Here is a 21726-nt window from a genome sequence, read left to right as displayed (position 1 = left end):
ACCACTCACCCAAAACCCATCTGGAGTTAAAATCAGGCCCATGTTAAGTTTATTATTGTGTAAAACAGGTTTGTGTACTTTATAAAGACTTATTGTAGCTCTGTTCAATTGGTTCAATTATCTCTAAATCCCCAAATCCTATCTTACTTTGTTCCTTTTCACACTCAGCAAAAACTCCAAGAATATGAAAATAAATATTATTTGGTGAGTTCACCAGTATGGTTAATACTCCTGAATGAAGCACAGCAATTTAGAATAATCACAATAAAATTATGGTTTGAAAATTAAGCAAACGTGAGTGAAATGCTCATTTGAATGAAGTTGCCATTAGAATATAAATGAAAATGTGCCCCACTGAACCTATTTATAGATCAGGGTCGTTAATGCAGTTTTCAAAACGTGTTTAGTTTTAGTTGGGAAAGTCATTGTTGTCCTCGATGGAAAGGTGTAATTCACAAAGAGCATTTAGATATTCTTTATTGTCAGGATCAAACTCCAAGGCCTTTTCAAAGCACTTAATAGCTTCACATCTCTCACCATCCAGCTGGTGCAGGAACCCAAAAACACCAAGAGCCTTGCTTTCTCTTGGGTTCCTGCAAAACAGTCTTGCTGCTTTCATCTCCAAATTTGCTTGACACCTTTTCTGATGTATTGAGTCATAATTGACTTTCATTCCTTCCAGAAAATGGGTGATGGCATTTGATTCAGATTGTTTGTGATTGAGTTCAACTAAGCCCGTCTGTAAACATATTGCTTGCTTATTTTCTGGACGAATGCCTTCCAATTTCAGTAGATGGTCATAGAGCTCCTCTGCTTTGGGATATTCTTCATTTAATATACAAATTCTTGCTAAATCCAAATGCACCTGAATAGATGTTAATGGTCGGTTCTCAATTGCCTTTTCAAAATGATACTTGCATTGATTGATCAATTCTTTACTCTGCTGAAAAGCAGGATTGCAAGGGTCTTTGCTGTCTGGATTTTTGTTCAGCTGAAGTAATTTGCTTCTGTAACAATGACCCATTTGGTGGTGTAAGAAGCAAGAGTTTGGGATAATCTCTAATGCTTCCTCTCACAGCTCTAAAGCTTTATCCACATCCCTTTCTCTTCTATAAAATTTTGCTGCATAGATAATCACATATGGGAGATCAGGGGACTTCTCCAATGCTTGTTCAACTAATGTGAAGGCTTCTGCCATTTCCTTGAACTCTTGTAGTTTTAGAGCCAACAGCACCATGGCTTCAGCGTCATCTGGATTAGGTTCCAGCACACACCTCCGCTGCTTCACAGATTCACCACATACACAGCTCTATGCTGTACCAGAAAACCCCTTCAGATGCGACAGAACAGCCATGTAACTAACATTCCATTCCGTGTTCTCCAGATCTTCCTCCAGAGCCTTTTAAAAACATTCCATTGCTTCTTCATAGTACTGAGCAGCAGAATTTAACGGTGACCAACCCTTCTCCCCTTATACTTCAGGAATCATTGCTGTATACTGAGAGACATCAGGAAATTGTTTACAGATCTCCTCCAGCCTGTCGAGGTAGGACTGAGCCTCTGCCAGCTGTCCCATGTGATAATATACCCAGGCATAGTTTCCATAGGTGATGATGCTTCTTTTGTCAAATTCATCTTCATGATTCTCCCTCAGAAATCTTTCAGCGTCCTGTAAGTTTTGAATGGCCTCTTCATAGTTTCCTTGCAGACAGTTTACAAAAGTGAGTTGGTTGTGAGATCTGGCTTGATATTTCACACCAGCCTGTATTGAATCTTCTAATCTTTGCTTCAGATCATTGAGGTCAATGTTTTCTTTCTGTGGAGCCCACGTGAAGTGACATTGAAGCCAATCGAGCTTCATTTTCAACAAATCCTCCTGTGTGTTACTGCAAGAGAATAAAATCTTTCATAATCCACCTTGTCTGCAGCTGTAACTTGTCCATTTTGCACATTTGATCCTTGGAATTAATTCTAACCCTGGTCTTTATAGTTAACCCCAAGTGACATGTTGGGACATTTACCAATGGTACAGTACCATGTCAATCTATTTATACTCCAGGGCTCTGCTGGTGACTGAATACTGAAATTACAAGTGAATCATTGTTAATATCACTTGTGCAATGTACCCTGTTTATATACTTTCACTCAAAACCCACTCACCTATACAGAGTTAAAATTAGTCTCACTGATTTCTAGAAGCTCTGGTGATATGCCGAATGAACCAGCGACTGAGGTTAAGAATTCAGAACAGTGGGTTTGAGTTCTACTTAAACTCATCAGTGCAGAGACCAGAAAATCAGCAGAAAATCATATGTACAGGAATCGATTATCAGGGAGAATGGGGGCAATTTTAAGCTCCAAATTCCAGTTGGTTGAGGCCAGATGAGTTGTAGAAGTTTGAAAATCGCAAAAATATACTGACTTCTAGGTTTACAGGCAGAGATAAGGATAGACTGTCCATTTAAATACTGAAGTATTATGAAGTTGCATATATCTCAGATTTAATTTTTCTTCCCCTTTTAACCTTGGTCAGCTGGGTTTCCTGAGCCTCTGAAAAACCACAGATCAAGCTAAATGCCTTTACCTCATTGATTGTGGGCTACAGGCAGATAAGGACTACATCTCCTCATTCCCCCCTAAGCTCATCTTCTTCCATGCTCTTGGACCATCTAAATCCCCCACTGGGGGGGGATTTTGCCTGGCATCAGATTCCCACTCCATTGCAATGCTCCAATTTCTTTCTCCGCGTTTGGAATCGGACCACCACCCTGACAAGTCCCACAGATGGAATCTCCGAGGTAGGACTTATGTGGGATCTACCCACCCCACTGATGCTCCCATTAACACAGCAACAGGGTCTACATGCACCCCTGCAGCTCTGGTCTCCAACATGTTCCTTGCCCAGCAGAGAAAGTGGCCTGTCTGTTGGGTCAGCCTCTGGGCAGTAATCATTTTTAAAACACAATTGCACAAAAATTCCACAGCAACTAAAGCCCCTGCACTGCCCCCATACCACCTCCCCCCCTCCCACCCCCCCACCCCCGACCCCCCACTTTCATCCCCTAACTTGGACAACCTGCCCCAGTCAAAATTGAGCCCAGTGAGTGATATGGGCAAGTATAAGTTGATTAAAAAGGGTCAGCATGGGTCTGTGAAGGATATGGCATGACAGACTAATCTAATCTAAACCTTTTGGAAGATCACTTGTATTTTGAATAGGGGGATGTTTATGGATGTTGTCTTCATAGATTTCCGGAAAGAGTTAGATAAGAATTCCCCCAAGAGTCGATTAGCAACAATAAGTACGCACTGAATTGGAGGGAGCCTTGTGACATGACTTGGAAATTAGTTAGGAGTTAGGAGACAGAAAGTAGGGAGAAATTGAATGATCTGTGAATGATGGGATGTGATAAATGATGTGCCCCTGCAAAACCACAGACGAAGCTAAATGCTTGATTGTGGACAGAAGCCTCAAGTGCTCATCACGTACATCAGTGACTTGGATGAATGAATAGAGAGCTGTACATCCAAGTTTGAAGATTGCACTAAATTAGAAGGCACAGGAAGTTGGTAGCAAAGATTTCCAAAGGGGCACGTGGATAGTTAAGTGACTGGTTAAAAGCAGAGCAAATGGAATTCAATGTGTGAGTTCATCCACTTTCAATCAGAGAAAGAGAATTTATTATATTTTCTTCATTTGAAAGACTAGAAGCTGCTGAGAAGCTAAGGGATTGAGCTGTCCATGTACAGGAAATGCTCAAAGCTACCACACAAGCTGAACCAGTAATCAAAGGCCAGATTTTTGTGGAGTCAAAACAACCTTGTGCCCTATACAAAATAACACTGGGGCCTGAACCATTTTTGTCAGGGGGGACAGAGGCAGGATGGATTTCGCACAGATGTGGCCAATGGAAGTGGTAGCACATTTAACAATGCAGTTGATTGCGATACAGAATATTGTCAGTGGCTGATGGCGCTTAGATGCTGCCATCTCCATAGCTATGCCTCATGAAGCTTTTCCAGCCTTAACCTGGTAGATTATGCTGCCTCACTATGTTGTGAAAAGGCATCAGGAATGACTATAGTTCCTCTGGAATGCCCATGATGAGCCACCTCTTCCAGTGTCAGCTACCAGTTGAGCAACTGTTAGTTAGCACTCACCTAACACTTGATTGCCATCTCCTTCGAACAACAGCAGCAACTCCATCCATTTTCTGCAGGAACTCCTTTTATACCCAGCTTGAGGCCAGGGTGACTGAATTTTCCATGATTATCCCAGAATTTGGCTTCCAGCCCCATATCCCATGCCTAGACTTCCCAGGAAGTCATTGTCCTGGATTCTTCTGGGCAGCGAGCGAGGAGATTGCTCAGAACATCCTCTTGCCGCTGCCCGAGCACCTTTGGTGTCTGTTTATGCGCACTGTGCTGCTGTGGATGCACAGATGCAAGTGCACACAGCCACGAGGGCTGGCTGGCATTCTCCTCTCTACAGCAGTCTGGCTTCAACAGGTGGGTGGTTGGGGGGGTCGGAGTTTGGTGGGGGTGGGATCCAGCACCTGGGAGATGTTGGGGCAAGGGACAGTCCGGGCTGGCTGCAGTAGGAGCACTCAGAGCCAGGCCTGACCCAGCGGGTGGAGGTCCAGAGTCAAATCCAGCGGTGGTGGGGCAGAATAGTGGCAGCGACAGTGACAGCACTCTCAGGCTTGAATGCAGGGTGTCCAGTCTGAAAAGGCCTGAGGAGGTAGATGGGTCCAGGCAGGCCTGAGGGCGAGGAGGTCCAAGCATACAAGAGGTGGCGGGAGTGGGTGGATCAGGGCAGGCCTGAGGGAAGAGGGGTCCTTTTTTTTTATTTGTTCGTGGGATGTGGGAGTCACTGGCTAGGCCAGCCTATATTACCCTTAATTAATTGCCCTTGAGAATGTGATGGTGATCTGCCTTCTTGAACCGCTGCAGCCCATGTGGTGTAGGCACACCTACAGTGCTGTTAGGAAGGGAGTTCTAGGATTTTGACCCAGCGACAGTGAAGCAACGGCAATATAGTTCGACGTCAGGATGATGAGTAGCTTCGAGGGGAACTTGTAGGTTGTAGTGTTCCTATGCTGCCCTTGTTGTTCTAGGTGGTACTAATAATGGCTTTGGAAGGTGCTATCGAATGAGCCTTGGTGAGTTTTGCACTGCATCTGTTAGATGGTACACACTGCTGCCAATGTGTGCTCATGGTGGAGGGACGGATGGTTTAAGGTGAGGGATGGGGTGACAATCAAGTCGGCCGTTTTGCCTTGGATGGTGTCGACCTTCTTGAGTGTTGTGGGAGCTGCACTCATGCAGGTAGCTGGAGAGTATTCCATCACATTCCTGACTTGTGCCTTGTAGATGGTGGACAGGCTTAGGGGAGTCAGGAGATGAGTTACTCATTACAGAATTTCCAGCCTCTGTCCTGCTTTTGTAGCCACAGTATTTATATGGCTAGTCCAGTTCGATTTCCAGTCAATGGTAACCCCCCAGGATGTTGATAGTAGGAGGTTCAGTGATGGTGGTGCCATTGATTGTCAAGGGGCGATGGTTAGATTCTCTCTTGTTGGAGGTTGTCATTGCCTGGCACTTCTATAGCACGAATGTTACTTGCCACTACTCAGTCCAAGCCTGAATGTTGTCCAGGTCTTGCTGCACATGGATATGGAATGTTTCAGTATCTGAGGAATCACAGATGGTGCTGAACATTGTGCAATCATCAGTGAACATCCCCACTTCTGACCTTATGATGGAGGAGAGGACATTGATGAAGCAGCTGAAGATGGTTGGGCCTAGGACACTATCCTGAGGAACTCCTGCAGTGATTTCCTGGGATTGAAATGATTGACTTCCAACAACCACAACTATCTTCCTTTGTGCTGGGTATGACACAAACCAATGGAGAACTTTCCTCTTGATTTCCATTAACTTCAGTATTGCTAACACTCCTTGATGCTACACTAGGTCAAATGCTGCATTGATGTCAAGAGCAGTCACTCTCACCTTACCAGTGTTGCCAGTGTTGTAATTATACTGGAACAGTTTGGCTAAGGTCACAGCTAACTCTGGAGCACAAACATTCAGTACTATTGCTGGAATGATTTCAGGGCCCAATATCTTTGCAGTATCCAGTGCCTTCAGCCATTTCTGGATATCACATGGAGTTAATCAAAATGGCTGAAAACTGGCATCTGTGATGCTGGGGACCTCAGGAGGAGGCCGAGATGGATCATCCACTGGATATTTCTGACTGAAGATTGTTGCAAAAGCATTGTTTTCTACCCGGATGTGCTGGGTGCCCCCATCATTGAGGATGGGGAAATTTGTGGAGCCTCCTCCTCCTGTTAGTTGTTTTAATTGTTCAGCATCATTCATGATTGGACATGGCAGTACTGCAGAGCTTAGATCTGATCCGTTAGTTGTGGAATCACTTAGCTGTCTATTACTTGATGCTTAAACTGTTTGACATACAAGTATTCCTGTGCTGTAGCTTCATCAGGTTGACACCTCATTTTTGGGTATGCCTGGTGCTGTTCCCGGCATGGTCTCCTGCACTCTTCATTGAACCAGGGTTGATCCCCTGGCTTGATTGTAGTGGTAGAGGGAATTGCAGTTGCAAGGGTGAGGCAGATCTGGCAGACCTGAGGGTTTGGATCTGAGCAGATTAGATGGGAAGAGAGTCTTAGAGAGAAGGGCTTCCAAAGTGTATGTGGTGGGGAGGGGGAAGGGGTGCGGAAGGGTAGTTGAGGACAGATGTGTGTGCATTTGTGTTGGTGCGCAGTCTGGTGCATCTACGGATCAGTGTGGAGCTTCAAGGGAGCAATGCAAAGCTTTCACAGGGTTGAGGAGGCAGACTGTAAATAAGAAATTTTAAATGTAGTATTTTGTGATGGGCAAAGTATTTTCTCTGACCAACTCATGTTGTCCTTGATGCTTCTACCCCTGTTCTCTAGTCCCCACCCCCGAACCCCCACATTCTCTGCGGCTAAGGTCTTATCACCACCGAGCCCCGTCCCACCTCTACTCCTCTGATCCGGTCAGCACACTGTCACGAGCATGTAAATATGATATTATAGGTTTTAAGGGCAACTGTTTAAAAGGTATTTTTCTGTTTTCAACAATTTGAGTTTAAAAGCATTTTTCAAAATGAAAGTATGGGTGCACAACCTCACGCCTTTCTGTCTTTGTTCAAACCCTGTAAATAAGAAATTTTAAATGTAGTATTTTGTGATGGGCAAAGTATTTTCTCTGACCAACTCATGTTGTCCTTGATGCTTCTACCCCTGTTCTCTAGTCCCCACTCCCCAACCCCCACATTCTCTGCGGCTAAGGTCTTATCACCACCGAGCCCCGTCCAACCTCTACTCTCTAATCTCTAGAACTGGCTACAAAGAGTCACTAAAATGCAAAAGACTCCTCCAGGGATGTCCATTGAATCTTCTAAAAGGTATAAAGACCGTTTTATTTCTTAGGGAACAGGAGACAGGAAAGGCCTTCAAAGGGCCTCAACATAATTAACTTGCTGCTTGTTTGAAACAATGACTTACTGAAAATTAACAGAGCAGTCATTTTTGTGTTTGTGAACTATAAATAGAGTGAGGCAAGAAGCCATCTTGTGTAGCAGGGTGCAGAGCCCCCCGGAAAAAACTCTGAGGGACAAGGTCAGAGAGGGTTCTTCTCAAAGGGATGACAAAGAGGAAGGCATTAAGAAATCAACTGCTGTTCTGCTGAAAGAGTCTAGGCAATCTGCAAGTGCTGTAACCACAGAATTAATAAGAAATAGGAAACATTCACTCTTTCCCAAAATGTTGCTGACCTGCTGAAATCACCTGAAAAGGAAAACCTCTGAATATTCAACTACAGAAGCCATCACGACTGATGAACAAGTCTTCAACTTCAATCCTTTGCTGCAGACAATTCACCTGCAAGCTCCAGGCCCACAATCATATCTTAAAGGACTGAACTGAATTTCATCTTTATAAATATCTTTTATTTTTATCTGTATTTAATGTATTTATTTAGTTAGTAACTTTATTACTTTCAGCTGGGTAACTGACAGCTGTGTTTTTGTATTAAACTAGCCTTTTATTCTGTTTAAGGCTATAGCTTTGCTGCTGCCATTTTCAAATTGAATCATTCGCAAATTAAAAAAGGGGACTCCACACATACACACATACACACACACACATACACACACGAGTTCATGGACCACTTTGACCTTTTTACATGGTCATGACAACTCCAATCGCCAACCCCCCCAACCTGGCTCCTTTGGTTTCACCAGCACTGCCCACCACTCCTGCATGGCCCCCCTGCTCCTTCAGTGGAGTTTCCTGTACTTTTTCTCCCCCCCAGATTTGGCCTCTGTGCCTGTGACCTGTTACCCATGCAGGGCCTGCCTCTGCATCTATACTGCTTCTGGGGTCAGTAGGCCTGACTCCATCTTGCACCAGCAACCCCCCAACACCACACCACCCCCCTGCACCCCCCCCCCACCACCAACCTCTCCTGAAGGGGGATCGGTGTGTCAGGAAATTACCCAATACTGCACATCCGCTTCGGGAGTGAAAATCCAAGCCAAAATGTCTCATGGGCTGTTCAAGTTGGAATCCAAAAGTGAGGAAGTGATGGTTCGTGTGTAGAGACAATTGAGATCCTATCAGAATTAATGCATTGAGGTTCAGGCATCAATCCTCAAGAATGATATATTGGTATTGGCAGTGTTACAGCACAAACTCACCCGCACTTAAAAGGTTAAATTATGAGGCCAGGTTTCACAGACCTAGCTTCTATTCCTTTACTTTGGAAAGAATGATCTAATTGGGGTCCTTAAAAGGATAAAGAGCTTCAATAGAGTGAGCAGTGTATCCACAAAGTACAAGTTTCCCACTCCCCATCTGAACCCCAATATCATGACCACCATTCATCAGTTTCCCTTTGTCCCCCCAAAGTCAATCTTCTGAGTGCCATCAACTTCTCATTTCCACTTTCCCCTTTTCTCATAAGGGTACATGATCTAAGCTGGCACTGTTGTGCAGTACTGAGGCAGTTGCTGACTTTTGGATGAGATATTTAAGCAAGGCTCCATTTATCCTCTCAGGTGGTTGGGTCAGGTTGGGAGACGGGGGTTGGTGATTCATTGGGAGTGATCAGGTGGTCAGAGGTTAGGTAGGTTGAGTCGGGGGTGTAGCTGGGGGTCGGGAAGGGGTAGTCAGGTTCAGTCGGGGGTAGTCAGATCAGAGGGGCAGTCATGTAGTTGAGGGGGAGTCAGGTTGCGGAACAGTTGGTGTGAGGGTAGTTAGGTCGGGAGTAATCTTGTCAGGTTGGGGGTAGTTGTGTGGTTGGGAGGGGGTCACCAGGTCCTTGGGGAAGTAGTCAGGTCAGTGGATAGTCAGGCAGGGTGCAGTCGGGACCGGTTGGGTGGTAGTCGGATTTAGTAGGGATAGTTGGTTTCAAGGTGGTAGTTGATTCAGGGTGGGAGGTATTTGGGTCGGGCTGGGGGATGTAGTTGGGTGATCAGGTCAGTAGTCAGGGGTCGGGGACTGTGTTATTGGGGGATCAGCTGTGGAGATATCCAGGTGTTTTTTTTAAATTCATTTATGGGATGTGGGCATCGCTGGCTAGGCCAGCAATTATTGTCCATGAAAAGGTGTTGGTGTTACGAAAGTACAATAATTGTCATAATATTATTGTAAAAGTAGGTTAATATTGGGGTTTCGATGGGGGTGTTTGTCTGTGTGTGTGCGCGCACGTGTGTGTGTGTGTGATTTAATTGAATTGGAGACAGCTGGTCTGGAGGCTTTGATTCATCAAAAGAAACTAGGTTTGAAATATTAGATACGTAAACATGGCTGAAGTCTTAGAATGTAAAGTGTAAGAGAATTTGCATTTTTAGATAAATCAGGACAGTTTGAATTTCAAAGAGACAGTAGGATGTTTACACCTAACAAGGGAAACTAGACCAAGCAGTGTGTTTATTTTTCCCAAAGGTTACTGACAATATGCAACATGAAAAGTTTATATCGTGGGAAAGTACGTTTTCAATGACACATGGGACAATGGAATTTACAGTTCAAAAAAGAGAGAAAACGTATAAAAAGGAAAATGAAAAGCCAAGAGGAGATGCCCTGTGACATCTAGTAGAAGCTTGCGAAACAGCCTCAGAGAAAAAACCTCCAGCTATGTCTGCATGAGTCTACTGCATCGAACACTTAAAGGTGATAATTGTGCTTGCCTGCTTTTTTTTATTTCAAAGTCCGATTTGAACTAATTACTTTTGAATTCAATGCATGCATCTTGAAATAAATACAAATTGCAAAACCGTTGTGATAGAGGTATCAAGTTTCCCTCATGGATTTGATCCACCTGGCATATATCATCTGCCACTTCATAACAGTGGTGAACTGCTTTCTTTAACTGCTGAAGTCCTTGGGACGTAGGTGCACTCACAGTGCTGTTAGAAAGGGAGTTCCAGGATTTTGACTGAGCAACAGCGAAGGAATGTCGATATTTTTCCAAGTTAGGATGGTGAGTGGTTTGGAGGGGAACTTCCAGGTGGTGATTTTCCCATGTTTGTTGCCCTTGTCCTCCTAGATTGTAATGGCCATTGGTTTGGAAGGTGCTGCCTAAGGAGCCTTGGTGAATTTCTGCAGTGCATCTTGTAGATGGTACACACTGTTGCTACTGTGTGTCAGTGGTGGAGGGAGTGAATGTTTGTGGAAGCGGTGCCAACCAAGCGGTGTCCTGGGTGGTGTCAAGTTTCTTGAGTGTTGTTGGAGCTGCACTCATCTAGGCAAGTGGCGAGTATTCCATCATGCTCCTGACTTGTACCTTGTAGATGGTGGATAGGCTTTGGGGAGTCAGGAGGTGAGTTACTCATTGCAGGATTCCTAGCCTCTGACCTACTCTTGTAGCCACAGTATTTATATGGCTAGTCTAGTTCAGTTTCTGGTCAATGGTAACTTCAGGGTATTGATAGTGGGGGATTCAGTGATGGTAACACCATCGAATATCAAGGGGCAATGGTTAGATGGTTTAAATACTTGCTATTTGTCAGCCCAAGCCGGGATATGTGTCCAGGTCTTGCTGCTTTGGAACATTGGCTGCTTCAGCATCTGAGGAGTTGCGAATGGGGAAAAGTTGCCATTGCTAAGTTGAAGGCATTTGTTTTCTGTTTCCTCTCCTATGAAGATCAATGCATAGCATTTGTTTAACCATCTCTGCCATTTCCCTCCTCCCCATTATAATTGTTCTCTCCCTTTTAAGCAAGTTATAGGTGCCAAGTTCCTCGTTTAAACAATTCCTCTCTTAGCATCTCCATTCCCCTTGACACAGTATTCCCAATGTCACAAAATTCCTGTTGTTACTCTTTAGATTTGCTCAGCTCTGCATCAACATACCACTGAACCAAAACTGGTGATTGTCAAAAGGAATAAGAGACAAAAAGCTGATCCATTTATGATATTATATCAAGTTATATTTCAAATTCATTTAAAATTAATTTCCACTCAAACTTTGCTTCAGTCAAAAGTTTACCTTTAATTGTATACTGTCATAATGCTGAGATATTATGGATTTTGATTATCTGGGAGCAATTTATTAATGTTTTGGTCTCTACTCCTTTGAATGTTCTGCAGCTTTAACGCCCTTGGCCCAAATCTTCTGGTCTCCAGATCAAAACAGGTTCCGTAGTGCTTACCGGGATAGTTACTCAGGAATTGTTAGACAAATTAAAACCTAGGGAGGCGATGGCGTAGTGGTATTGCCGCTGGACTAGTAACCTAGAGACCCAGGGTAGTGCATCTACACAGCATCCTCCATGACATCTGTTCACTTGTCATCTAGGAGCTATGGTCAATGGTTTCAGTGGAATCATTGACTTTAAACATAAATTTAGAGCAGGACGTCAAATGATCTGTTACTTGTAATTCTGATCTGAAGTAAAATGTGATAATTATGTTCTTAAATATCCCTAACAATGGTGAGTGGATGGAAACAGCCCTTGGAGTGTTATCATTTCCAGATTCTTTAAGTCCTGAATGCTGATCTAATAGAGCCTTCACCAGGCACTGCGGTTGATGTGGTGGCTGTCGGCCATGCCCCCAATGACAGGGGGTGATGGCATGGGAGAGCGTTGGGTTGGTGAATTTTTCAGCACCTTTGGGTCAGTTTCCTTGGCAAACTCGCAGGGTTTGAGCCTAAGGAAACAAGGCTGGGGGGTGCTGAAGTGTGAGCTGGAGAAGGATCCTCTGAAAGCGGCTGGGCATTGAGTGGGATTGCATTAGAGCAGCTCCAGGGTAGGCTGAGTGCTGGACTGCCTGGGCTGGAGGCTATAGCAGCTGCAAAGGGCACGGAGAGCAGTGAGTCAGAAACCAGGTGCAGAGTGAGCCAACACCCAGGCCAAGAGCAGCTTGTGCTGTACTTTATGGAACATGTATTGTGAAGACCCAAAACAGGTTCAGACATGAAATTTCCAGCAGGTTAGGTAAGGAACTGAGGCCTAAGGGAATGTGCATTACCCATGACCAATTGCAACTTGAGTTGGATTCTTTAAGTCAAACTGGTGCTGGTGCCATTCCTCACATCCACCAATCCCTCACTGGTTAAAAGCAGATGGCAGCCCAGCTCAGGGCTGTTCAGGTCGGGGGTGAAATATCCACATGTTTGAATCTTTTTTTGCAATTTTAAAATAATATTTTTGTTACTTAAGAGGACTGTTGTCAGTGAAATGAAGGGTCAATGAGCTGGAAGCTTTGTGAATTCCTTGTGATTTTTCTTGCACTATGTTGACACAGTAACTAAGCCTGGTAAATGAAACTAACCACCACTGTTTTGGTTTCTGTTTCCTGGCCATATGAGAATTGTGAAATTGGGGTGTTGCTGAAATGGAAACCTATGTAGCACTGCAAGCACAGGCAATGGGTGAATTGAACTTGGTGCGAGCTAGGATACGGGCAGCAGAGGTTTCGAAAAGCACAAGTCAGAGTCCCCGTGGGGATAAAATTGATGCAGGTGATGTGGAGTCAACTTGGAACATCAACAAGCTGATGTTTAGAAAATCCCGTATGGTTCTTCATATCTCCCCTCCTTCCACTCTGAAGAAGAGTCATATGTACTCAAAATGTTAATTCTGTTCTTCTCTCCACAGATGCTATTAGACCTGCTGAGTTTTTCCAGCATTTTCTGTTTTTGTTTCAGATGTCCAGCACCCATAGTATTTTGCTTTATTTAAGCTGATGTCCTGGTTCAGGTACACTATTGCAGAACGAGTGAGTCTCGAAAATATTTGAAGAAAAGGAGATTTCAGAACAGATAACCAAATATGTTCTCAGAGGTAGGTTTTCAGAGGCATCTTAAAGAAGGAGAGGCAGGACTGGAGGTTTCACTGCTGAAGATATTTCCATGAGGATGAAGACCCAAATGTGGGGATGCTATGGAGAATTGTCCGCTGGACAGGAAACAGAGGCAACATTGAAAGGCACCATGAGATTCAAAAGTGGCAGAGGAATGAATTACATCCCAGAAGAGTGAATTTCTGGACAACAACTGAAGCTGCAAAAGCAGTAAGATGGTCAAGTAAGTGGTGATGGGCAAGCCTCAAGAGAGATCCAACCCTTCTTATGGGGTCTTGAGGAACCACCTTCACATCCTCCTCCAACACGTCTCTTCCATTGTCCAGTGGAGTGGGATTGCATACACCTGATCCATTAACTATCTTCTGCAATGATCTCTCTTCCCATTGCTGCACTGTTACCTCAAATGTCCCCCAAGAATCTATCCCCGGTCCCCTCCTGTTTCTCACTGTCATGTTACCCCTTGGCAAAATTATCCCAAGTCAGAATGTCAAGTTCGATTTTTATGCTGAGAACACCCAGTTCCTTCTCATCACCACGTCTCTCGACCCCCAGGACCTTCTTGTGGGGCCCTGAGGAACCACCTTCACACCGTCCAACATCCCTCTTCTGTTGTCCAGCTGTGTGGGATTGTACACACCAAGTCCATTCTTATCTATCCAGTGGTAGCAGGAGAATCACCTGCAATGACCTCTCTTCCTGTTGTTACACTGTTACTTCAGGTGTCCCCCATGGGTCTATCCTTTGCAGCTTCCTGTTTCTCATTAACTTGATGCTCTTCAGTGACATCATCCTAAAATAATGTCAGGCATCACACTTTAGCAGTGTGATCAGACAGGAGAACAGAGGGGCTCAAGTCCTTCAAGAGAAGCAGTGAGAGTTCAGAGGGCACAGGGGCTAATGGTGAGAGTTTGGAGAGCAGAGGGGCTAAAGACCTATGAGAGAAGCCCCCAGAGTTTTGAGATCAGAGTGGTAAAACCCACAAGAGAAGAAGCAAGAGTCTGGAGAGTGGAGGGACTATTCGCCTCTGTTGCTGTTCCTGTGGAGAGTCAGAGCTACATTCAAAAACAGAAATTGACCTGCGACATAACAGGAAATGCTTAAGTCAATTGGATCATGAGTATTACTGTTTGAGGACTGAGTCTCAAAAACTGGTTGCTAAAATATGATAAAAAATATTAAGCAATAATAATAAGGAACATATGAGTAGCTGGTGAGTATTATCTATCCTTTTATTTTTAAGTAAGTTTAATTTCAACTCATAATGTGTGTTACGTTTTAGTAGTGATTATCAGTACTAGTAAGGTTTATCAGTATTGGTAAGGTGTATTATTATTAGTAAGGTTTCTTAGCAGTAAAAAAGTTAACTAATAAGTAAAGGGATGGCAGGGCTGCTCTGACATCATGAGTGCACATCCTGTGCAATCCAGGATGCTTCCCGTGTCCTGCATAACCATTTATGCAGGAAATATTTACAGTTGCAGCAGTTTTAGCTCTGGATTTCGGAACTTGAGCAGCAGCTGGAGTCACTGCGGTGCATCCATGAGGCTGAGAGCTATGTCAATAGCACTTTTATTGATGTGGTCACTCCACAGCTTAAGAGTATACTGGGACAGAGGGAATGTGTGTCCGCCAGACAGGCAAAAAGGACCAGCCAGGTAGTACAGGAGTCCCCCAAGTGCATCCTACTTGCCCACCAATATTCATTTCTGAATACTGACAAGAGGTTCATCTGGGGAGTGCAGCCAGAGCCAAGTCCATGGCACTACGGGTGGCTCAGCTGTATAGTGGGGGGCTAGAAGGAAGACTGGAAGAGCCATCGACAAAAATCCTCTTCTCCACTGCTTCCAGATCATTGTTATGCCCTTTTATCTTCTTCTTTTATCTCTGGGATATCTTGGACATCCGGTTCATGAGCCAGTATCATCATGCTTAATTTTATGCACAGATGGCAAAAGTCCCGAATTCCACATGCAATGTCCACCTACTGGGGCATCAGGCTGAAAAGCTAGAATTAATGGCAATTGCAGATGATTTAGAATTGTCAGAATTAAAGCTATAGGAAAAATATGAGCCAAACAGATAGCAACACTACTCAAAGCTAATGATGAAATGAAAGTAATGATTTGAAGAAGAGATTACAACTGCACCCAATACCGATACCATAGAGCTGTGAGGAAAGAGACCTATTCTTGAATGTAAGGTAAAACTTAAAAAATGTCAAAATGATTTCTCTTGCTAGAAAATAATTAGACAAAGCTTAAAATGAGTTGGAGGGTGAGCAACAAAAAGAAATTAAAATAATTTATGAATTTTCCAAAAAGGAGTATCCAATCTTTTTGGCAGAACATTGCCATTATGTTAATGAATTCCTTAAAGTAGCTAAAGAGGATTTTACTCAGCAGAGAAATGTACTGCTTGCATGAAAAGAGGCAGTGTTAAACCTGCAGCTTCTGGAAAAGAACTTCAAAGGATTAAGTAAAGGAAACAAACTTAAAGACATAAGTGGTCCTGAATTTTAATTGGATGTGGTGAATTCAATTGTCCTTCATTGCAGTTCAGTATTTGGTTGGCTGAGATTTTCTTAACAGACTTGTACATTTAAGAAACATGAAGACATTAAGCAAATGGGGCTCAGATTTCAAACCTGAAATGAGGGCTTCAGATTCTGCTTAAAAAGTGGAAACCCTGATAACAATTTACTGTCTGATTTTGAAGAAGAGAGTAAGAAGGACTATGACACGGGATTTCTCCTTGGATTCCAATTCGAAGCCACCAGTATCCAGAAGCCAGATGAGCTATCAACAATCAGCAATGTTGTTCTTGTCCAGACCTAACAGATTGCAAAACTTTTGGGCCTATCACAGATACTATCCCAAGGTCCAGACTGTGCACAATTCAATACAGATTATAAAAAAACACATAAAAAACCACAATACATTCTTTCAATCAAGGACATGGAAATACTGTATATGTTATTCAAAATGATTGTGGTGATTGAAAGAAAGTGAATCAGCCAGAAGTAAAATAAATTCTAATTTACAAGAGATGTGGGACCATGTGCAATTAGCTATTACAAGTTGAGCCTTATAATGTTGCCAAGGCAGAACGTTTAATGGTGAAATGTGACAAGAGGGGAAATAATGTTACTTGCACTGTACTTGATAAGTTAGTTATAAAATTGTTTACAAGGTAGTTTAATAGTGTTATGGGAAAATCATTACTATGGTCACTCTTTTTTCATTTTTAGGGGTGAGGTGTTATGGATGCAGGAATTTATAAGTCAGTAATATTTTAAAATGTCTCCTTTTACTTAAGGTGAAACAAAATGTTCCAGATAGTGAGATGGTGTGAGACACAATATATCTCTGCCTGGAGATAGGCCCATGTGATCTGGTTGTCGTGAGGAATGAAAACCAAACCAAAGTTTATTGAAAGTCAAGTGACAATTTTCACTGAGTGAAAGGGACAGCTACTTTTTGGAGACAGTGGCACAAACATTGTAGGAGTTGTGGGGGGAGCAAGAGAGAGGAAAGCAGCTACTGCTGTGAAGAATAGGAAAAAAACTGTTTTTATATTAGCAACCAAGCAGGATGCTTGTGAGAGCTGTTCTCTGTACAAAAAGAAAAGTGTAGAACAGGCAGGACCTTTGGTGATTTAAAGAATAAGGAGAAGCTGAGATGTGCCTTGCTGTGGCAGTCAATTCTGGAAGACTCAGCCTGAGTGGAATGATTTTTGAAGGACACTGGGAGATTTGACCTGGCTTGGCAGAAAGAATTGAGCCTGCTGGAAAGCTGGGAGTGACTCAGGACTTCATCTTTGATGCTACATATCTGCCAGGAACATGGCCTCAAGCAAATATGACTCATAAGGTATTTTTCAGTTGCATTAGTTAATTAATGTGAAAGCACCTCTTTTTCAGTTTGGTGCATGAGTTGCCTGTTAAGAAATGTTTAGTCTATGTTGATTTTAATTTGCATGCTCCAGCAAAAGTCTTAAAACATGAAATTTTGTTATTTGGTTATTTTTGTTACTCGCTGAGAAATTAATCTCTTTTCAAAATTTATCAGGCTCCACATAACAATTGACACCAACGTACTTTCAGCAGTGAGTGAAGGAAAAATTAGACCATTTGGCGCCATTTCTCAGGTACATAATGGGCAATAAGCACTGTCTCCCATGCCACATAAGTGCCTAAAGTCAGGAGGTTGGGTCGATTATATTGATGTATCCCTGACAGCTGCCCAAAACAGGCATTATAGGCATTGTCCACATCTTAATGAAGGGCCCAGCACCAGTTTCAGGATCTCCACTGGAAATTCATCAACACAGAACAGAGCAGGTATCAGAGCCTTGGAAATGCTTCATGGTGTCCATTCACTTCTGACAAACCCTGAGAGGCTGAGACTAATTTCCAAATAACTGCATAAATTTATACATTAACCAGAATGACAGAAAGATACCCAGGGCTGAAAGGTTAAATTATTAGGACAAGTTGAATCAACTTGTTTGGTAACACTTGAGTTTAGTAAACCGATACACAATCTAATCAAGGTGTTTACAATGAAAGTAGAATTCAAAAGGGTTGATATGAGAAATTAAATCTTCTGGTGGAGGGATCCAGAACAAGGGAGCAGAGTCTTAAAATTAGAACTTGGCATGGTATGAGTGAAATCAGAAGCACTTTCCACTATAAAGGAACCATCATATTTTTATTAACATTACTGTGGGATGCCTCAAACCAGGCTTATGTTTGTGTGTGTGTATGTTTCTGTATGTGTGATTAATTTAATTAAACTGCAGATAGTCAGACTGCAAGGTTTGAATTGTCAAAGGGTTTAAGTGTAAAAAGCAAACATTTGAAATGGAAATGGGTGACTTGAGATGCAGCGTGAATGGAGTTTGCGTTTTTAGATAAGTTGAGGGGATGTTTGTTTTTCAAAAGGATGTGATAAGATGTTTACAACCAACAAGATAAATAAGGCAAAGTTATTAAGTTTATTTTCCCCCAAACTGTCAGCCATAATGGCAAAATGAAAGATTTTTTTATTCTAGGAAAAGTGACTTCCAAAGACAAGTTAAAACATTGGGATTTGCAGATCAAAAGGGAGGAAATATATTTAAAGAAAGATGGAAAGCTGTAGGGTTTGATTATGTAAAACAGACTTGTGAAGAGACAGCCTCTAGCCACCTCAGAAAGCAGTGCTTGCTTGTTCCAGAGTGCAACATTTTTTTTAGAAGACTTGAAATTCCATTGTCTAGTGAGAGGGAGAAAGAAGCTGTGAAATACCTCCCTTGCAGCAACAGTAGGTACTTGTGGTAATCTTACTGGATGTTTTATAGATTAAGAATCTATTTTGGACTGTTGCCTGAAAGGGGTGTGTAGTTGGGACTTTAGTTAAGTAGAAAGCTTGTGGGAACTGTTATAAAACTAGAGGTAACTGTGTAACTGTTGTGTGCATTTGTGTGCATTTAAGTTTTCTTTTCTTTTGTTAATAAATGTTTTAATTTAGCTTTAAAATCTCTAAAAGTGGCACTGGACTTGTTATTTCTGACTTCAATGCACCCTATAAATACAAATTGCAAAATCGTTGTGATAGTTTGGCCAAGTTTCTCTTTGGGATTTAGTCAACTTGGCAAATACCAGCTGCCATAACATAACACCACACATAAGACAGGAAAAAAATTGGTGAGAGGTACAATGGGACAGAAAGAGATAAAAAGGAATAGAGAGGAAAAGAGAGAGAAAGTAAGAAAGAGAGAAAATGAGAGAGAGAATGAGAAAGACCAAGGGAAAAAGAGAAAATGAGGAATACCAGGCAAGCAAAAGAGAAAAAAAGGAAAGAGTTAAAGAGAACGAGTGTGAAAAAGGAAGCAAGGGAGAGTAGGAAAAAAAACAGTAAATCAGAAAAAGAGAGAGTGGGAGAAAGGGAGAAAGAAAAAGAAAATGAGAGAAGGAATGATTGAAAGAGAGATAGACACAAGTGGCTCTGTAACTCCTTCCTCCAGTTGTAATGTTGCCCCAAAGTAATCACACTGCCTCCGAAAGCTATACCTAACCTATTGAGGAGTTGAACAATTGTATCACATTCTGACTGTCACTTCAACTGTTGCTCTGCATTTTTGTGCAAATGTACAACTGTGCAAGCTTTCCAGAGCAACCCAGCAGTCAGTTCAGTGTTAGAGGTGGGCAAGTTTTTGTTTATTTATTCATGGGTTGTGGGCATCACTGGCAAGGCCAACATTTATTGCCCATCGCTAATTGCCCTTGCTCAGAAGGCGGTTAAGAGCCAACCACATTGCTGTGGGTTTGGAGTCACATGTAGGCCAGACCAGGTAAAGATGGCAGATTTCCTTCCCAAAGGGGCATTCATTAGTGAACCTGTCATTGTTAGGCTTTTAATTCCAGACTTTTATTGAATTCAAATTCCACCATCTGCCATGGTGGAATTCTCCGGATTACTAGCCAAGGGACAATACCACTGCACCATCACCTCTCCTGTACCAGAAAATGTATCCTGGGGCCTGGAATCACCCAGTAACCAGAAAGCATTTTGATTCTTAACCATTTTCTCTTTTGTTTGTTGCCACTCCCTTCTCTCCCCAGAGATGCTGACTAACTAGTTGGATACAAACCCACAGGCACTGCTCACCCTCCAGTATCTCACTCAGGTTTCCATTATTTACGTGGATAACAGTGACTGTAGCAGGGTATTTAACTGTGCGACACCACACCACTGTCCAATCCTTTCCTTCAACAGACAACCAACCTCATGTACTTCCCATACTTTCCAAACTTAGCGACCGAGTAAAAACTTACCAAAACTTTCAAAATAACCTGACAGTGCCTCCAGAAATGATGAGAACTCCAAAATGTTTATGTCAACTTATTTGGTGCATTTTCCAATAGTTTGGGTTCTCTAATGAGTGCAGTGATTGGATTTTCTTTTAATATTTTAACAAAAGAGGAAGAAACATTTGTTTAATTTTATTACAAGTTCCTATCTATTTTACATTTTAAAAACTCTTTCTTATTATCAGCAGGGAATCTGCCACTGGGAGGAGTCAAAATTTTCAAGGAACTTAAATGTCTTTAAAAAAAATTGCCAAAGAGTCAAATGGAAATTGGAAACCATCCTCATTGGCAGAGAATCATTGCAATCTGAGTTCCAGGAGGCAAATATCGACATGTGTGATGTCTGTTGATAGAATCTGTGTTTGCATTGATAAAGGTTTAATTATTTTGAACCGCCTTATATCTTCTTAGCTTTCCTTCCTCTACAGTGTCTTCATTTGGCCGACAGTCTCCATAAAATGGACTTTGCAACTTGTGCTCAAGTTGCTCTGTGTTTACCAGAAAATAATGTGAAATGTTGTTCATCAAAATGTTTACAAGTGGACCTAAACATTACCAACTGTCAGAAGTTAATCTTGCAGATTTTATCAGCATAATATTCTGCATCTCATTAACTGTCCTCATTCATCTAGATCAGCAACACAAACAAAGTCTTAGCCACAGTTTCATTTTATTGCTTATTTAACATTCAATCTCTGATTATACAATTACAATTGAAATTTCTGTTTAGAAAATCAGTGTCTGTAGTCATTGGCCAGAATTGATTCAATTAACTCCAAATCCCCAAATCCTATCTTATTTTGTTCCTTTTCACACTCAGCAAAAGCTCTAAGGATACGGAAATAAGTGCTATTTGGTTAGTTCACCAGTATGGTTAACACTCCTCAATGGAGCACGGGGATTTAGAATAACGACAAGATTATAGATTGAAAATTAAACTTTTAAAAGAATGTGTTAACAAAATATAAATGATAATATACATGACTAAATGTACACGATAAAGGGTATCAATGCACTTTTCAAAAATTTGCTCAGCTTTAGTTGGAATGGTTAATAGCTTCATAATTCTCCTTATCCAGCTCGTGCAGGGCCTGAAGAATACCCAGGGCCTCAGGTGTCTCTTAGATTCCTGTGAATTATTCTTAGTGGGTAGAATGGTCCCAGATTTGCACCAAGTACGTTAGCGGGTGGGAAAAAGGACATTTTACTCGCTGGCCGCAATGGCGGATTATCACGCCGTATTGTCCCAATTCTGCCTCATTAATCATGCATTCCCAGGAAACACACTGTTTCAGTGGCAGGTGGGCTCTCATTCACCTGCCATGCCATCACATCAGGCCTTCAGTAAGTGGGTGCCATATTTAAAGGTGGCCCCTACACAGAGCTAACACTCTTCAAGGTGTAGGAAGCTGCTGTGAACTGATGGCTGCCAAAGGGAGGAAACATGCTGCCCCCAGATTTACCGAAGCCTCCTTCGAGCGCCTAGTGAACACAGTGGAGACCCAC

At 42.5% G+C, this 21726-nt stretch overlaps 1 pseudogene; it reads right to left on the bottom strand.

Annotated features, from left to right (window-relative positions):
* Window positions 1-236: 236 nt before the first annotated feature.
* LOC121289641 lies at window positions 237-4211 on the bottom strand (annotated as a pseudogene).
* Between the last annotated feature and the right edge of the window lie 17515 nt (window positions 4212-21726).

Source organism: Carcharodon carcharias, chromosome 17 (assembly GCF_017639515.1).
Source record: "Carcharodon carcharias isolate sCarCar2 chromosome 17, sCarCar2.pri, whole genome shotgun sequence".
In the NCBI taxonomy this organism is placed as follows: Eukaryota; Metazoa; Chordata; class Chondrichthyes; order Lamniformes; family Lamnidae; genus Carcharodon; species Carcharodon carcharias.
This window is presented reverse-complemented; position numbering and strand designations above follow the sequence as displayed.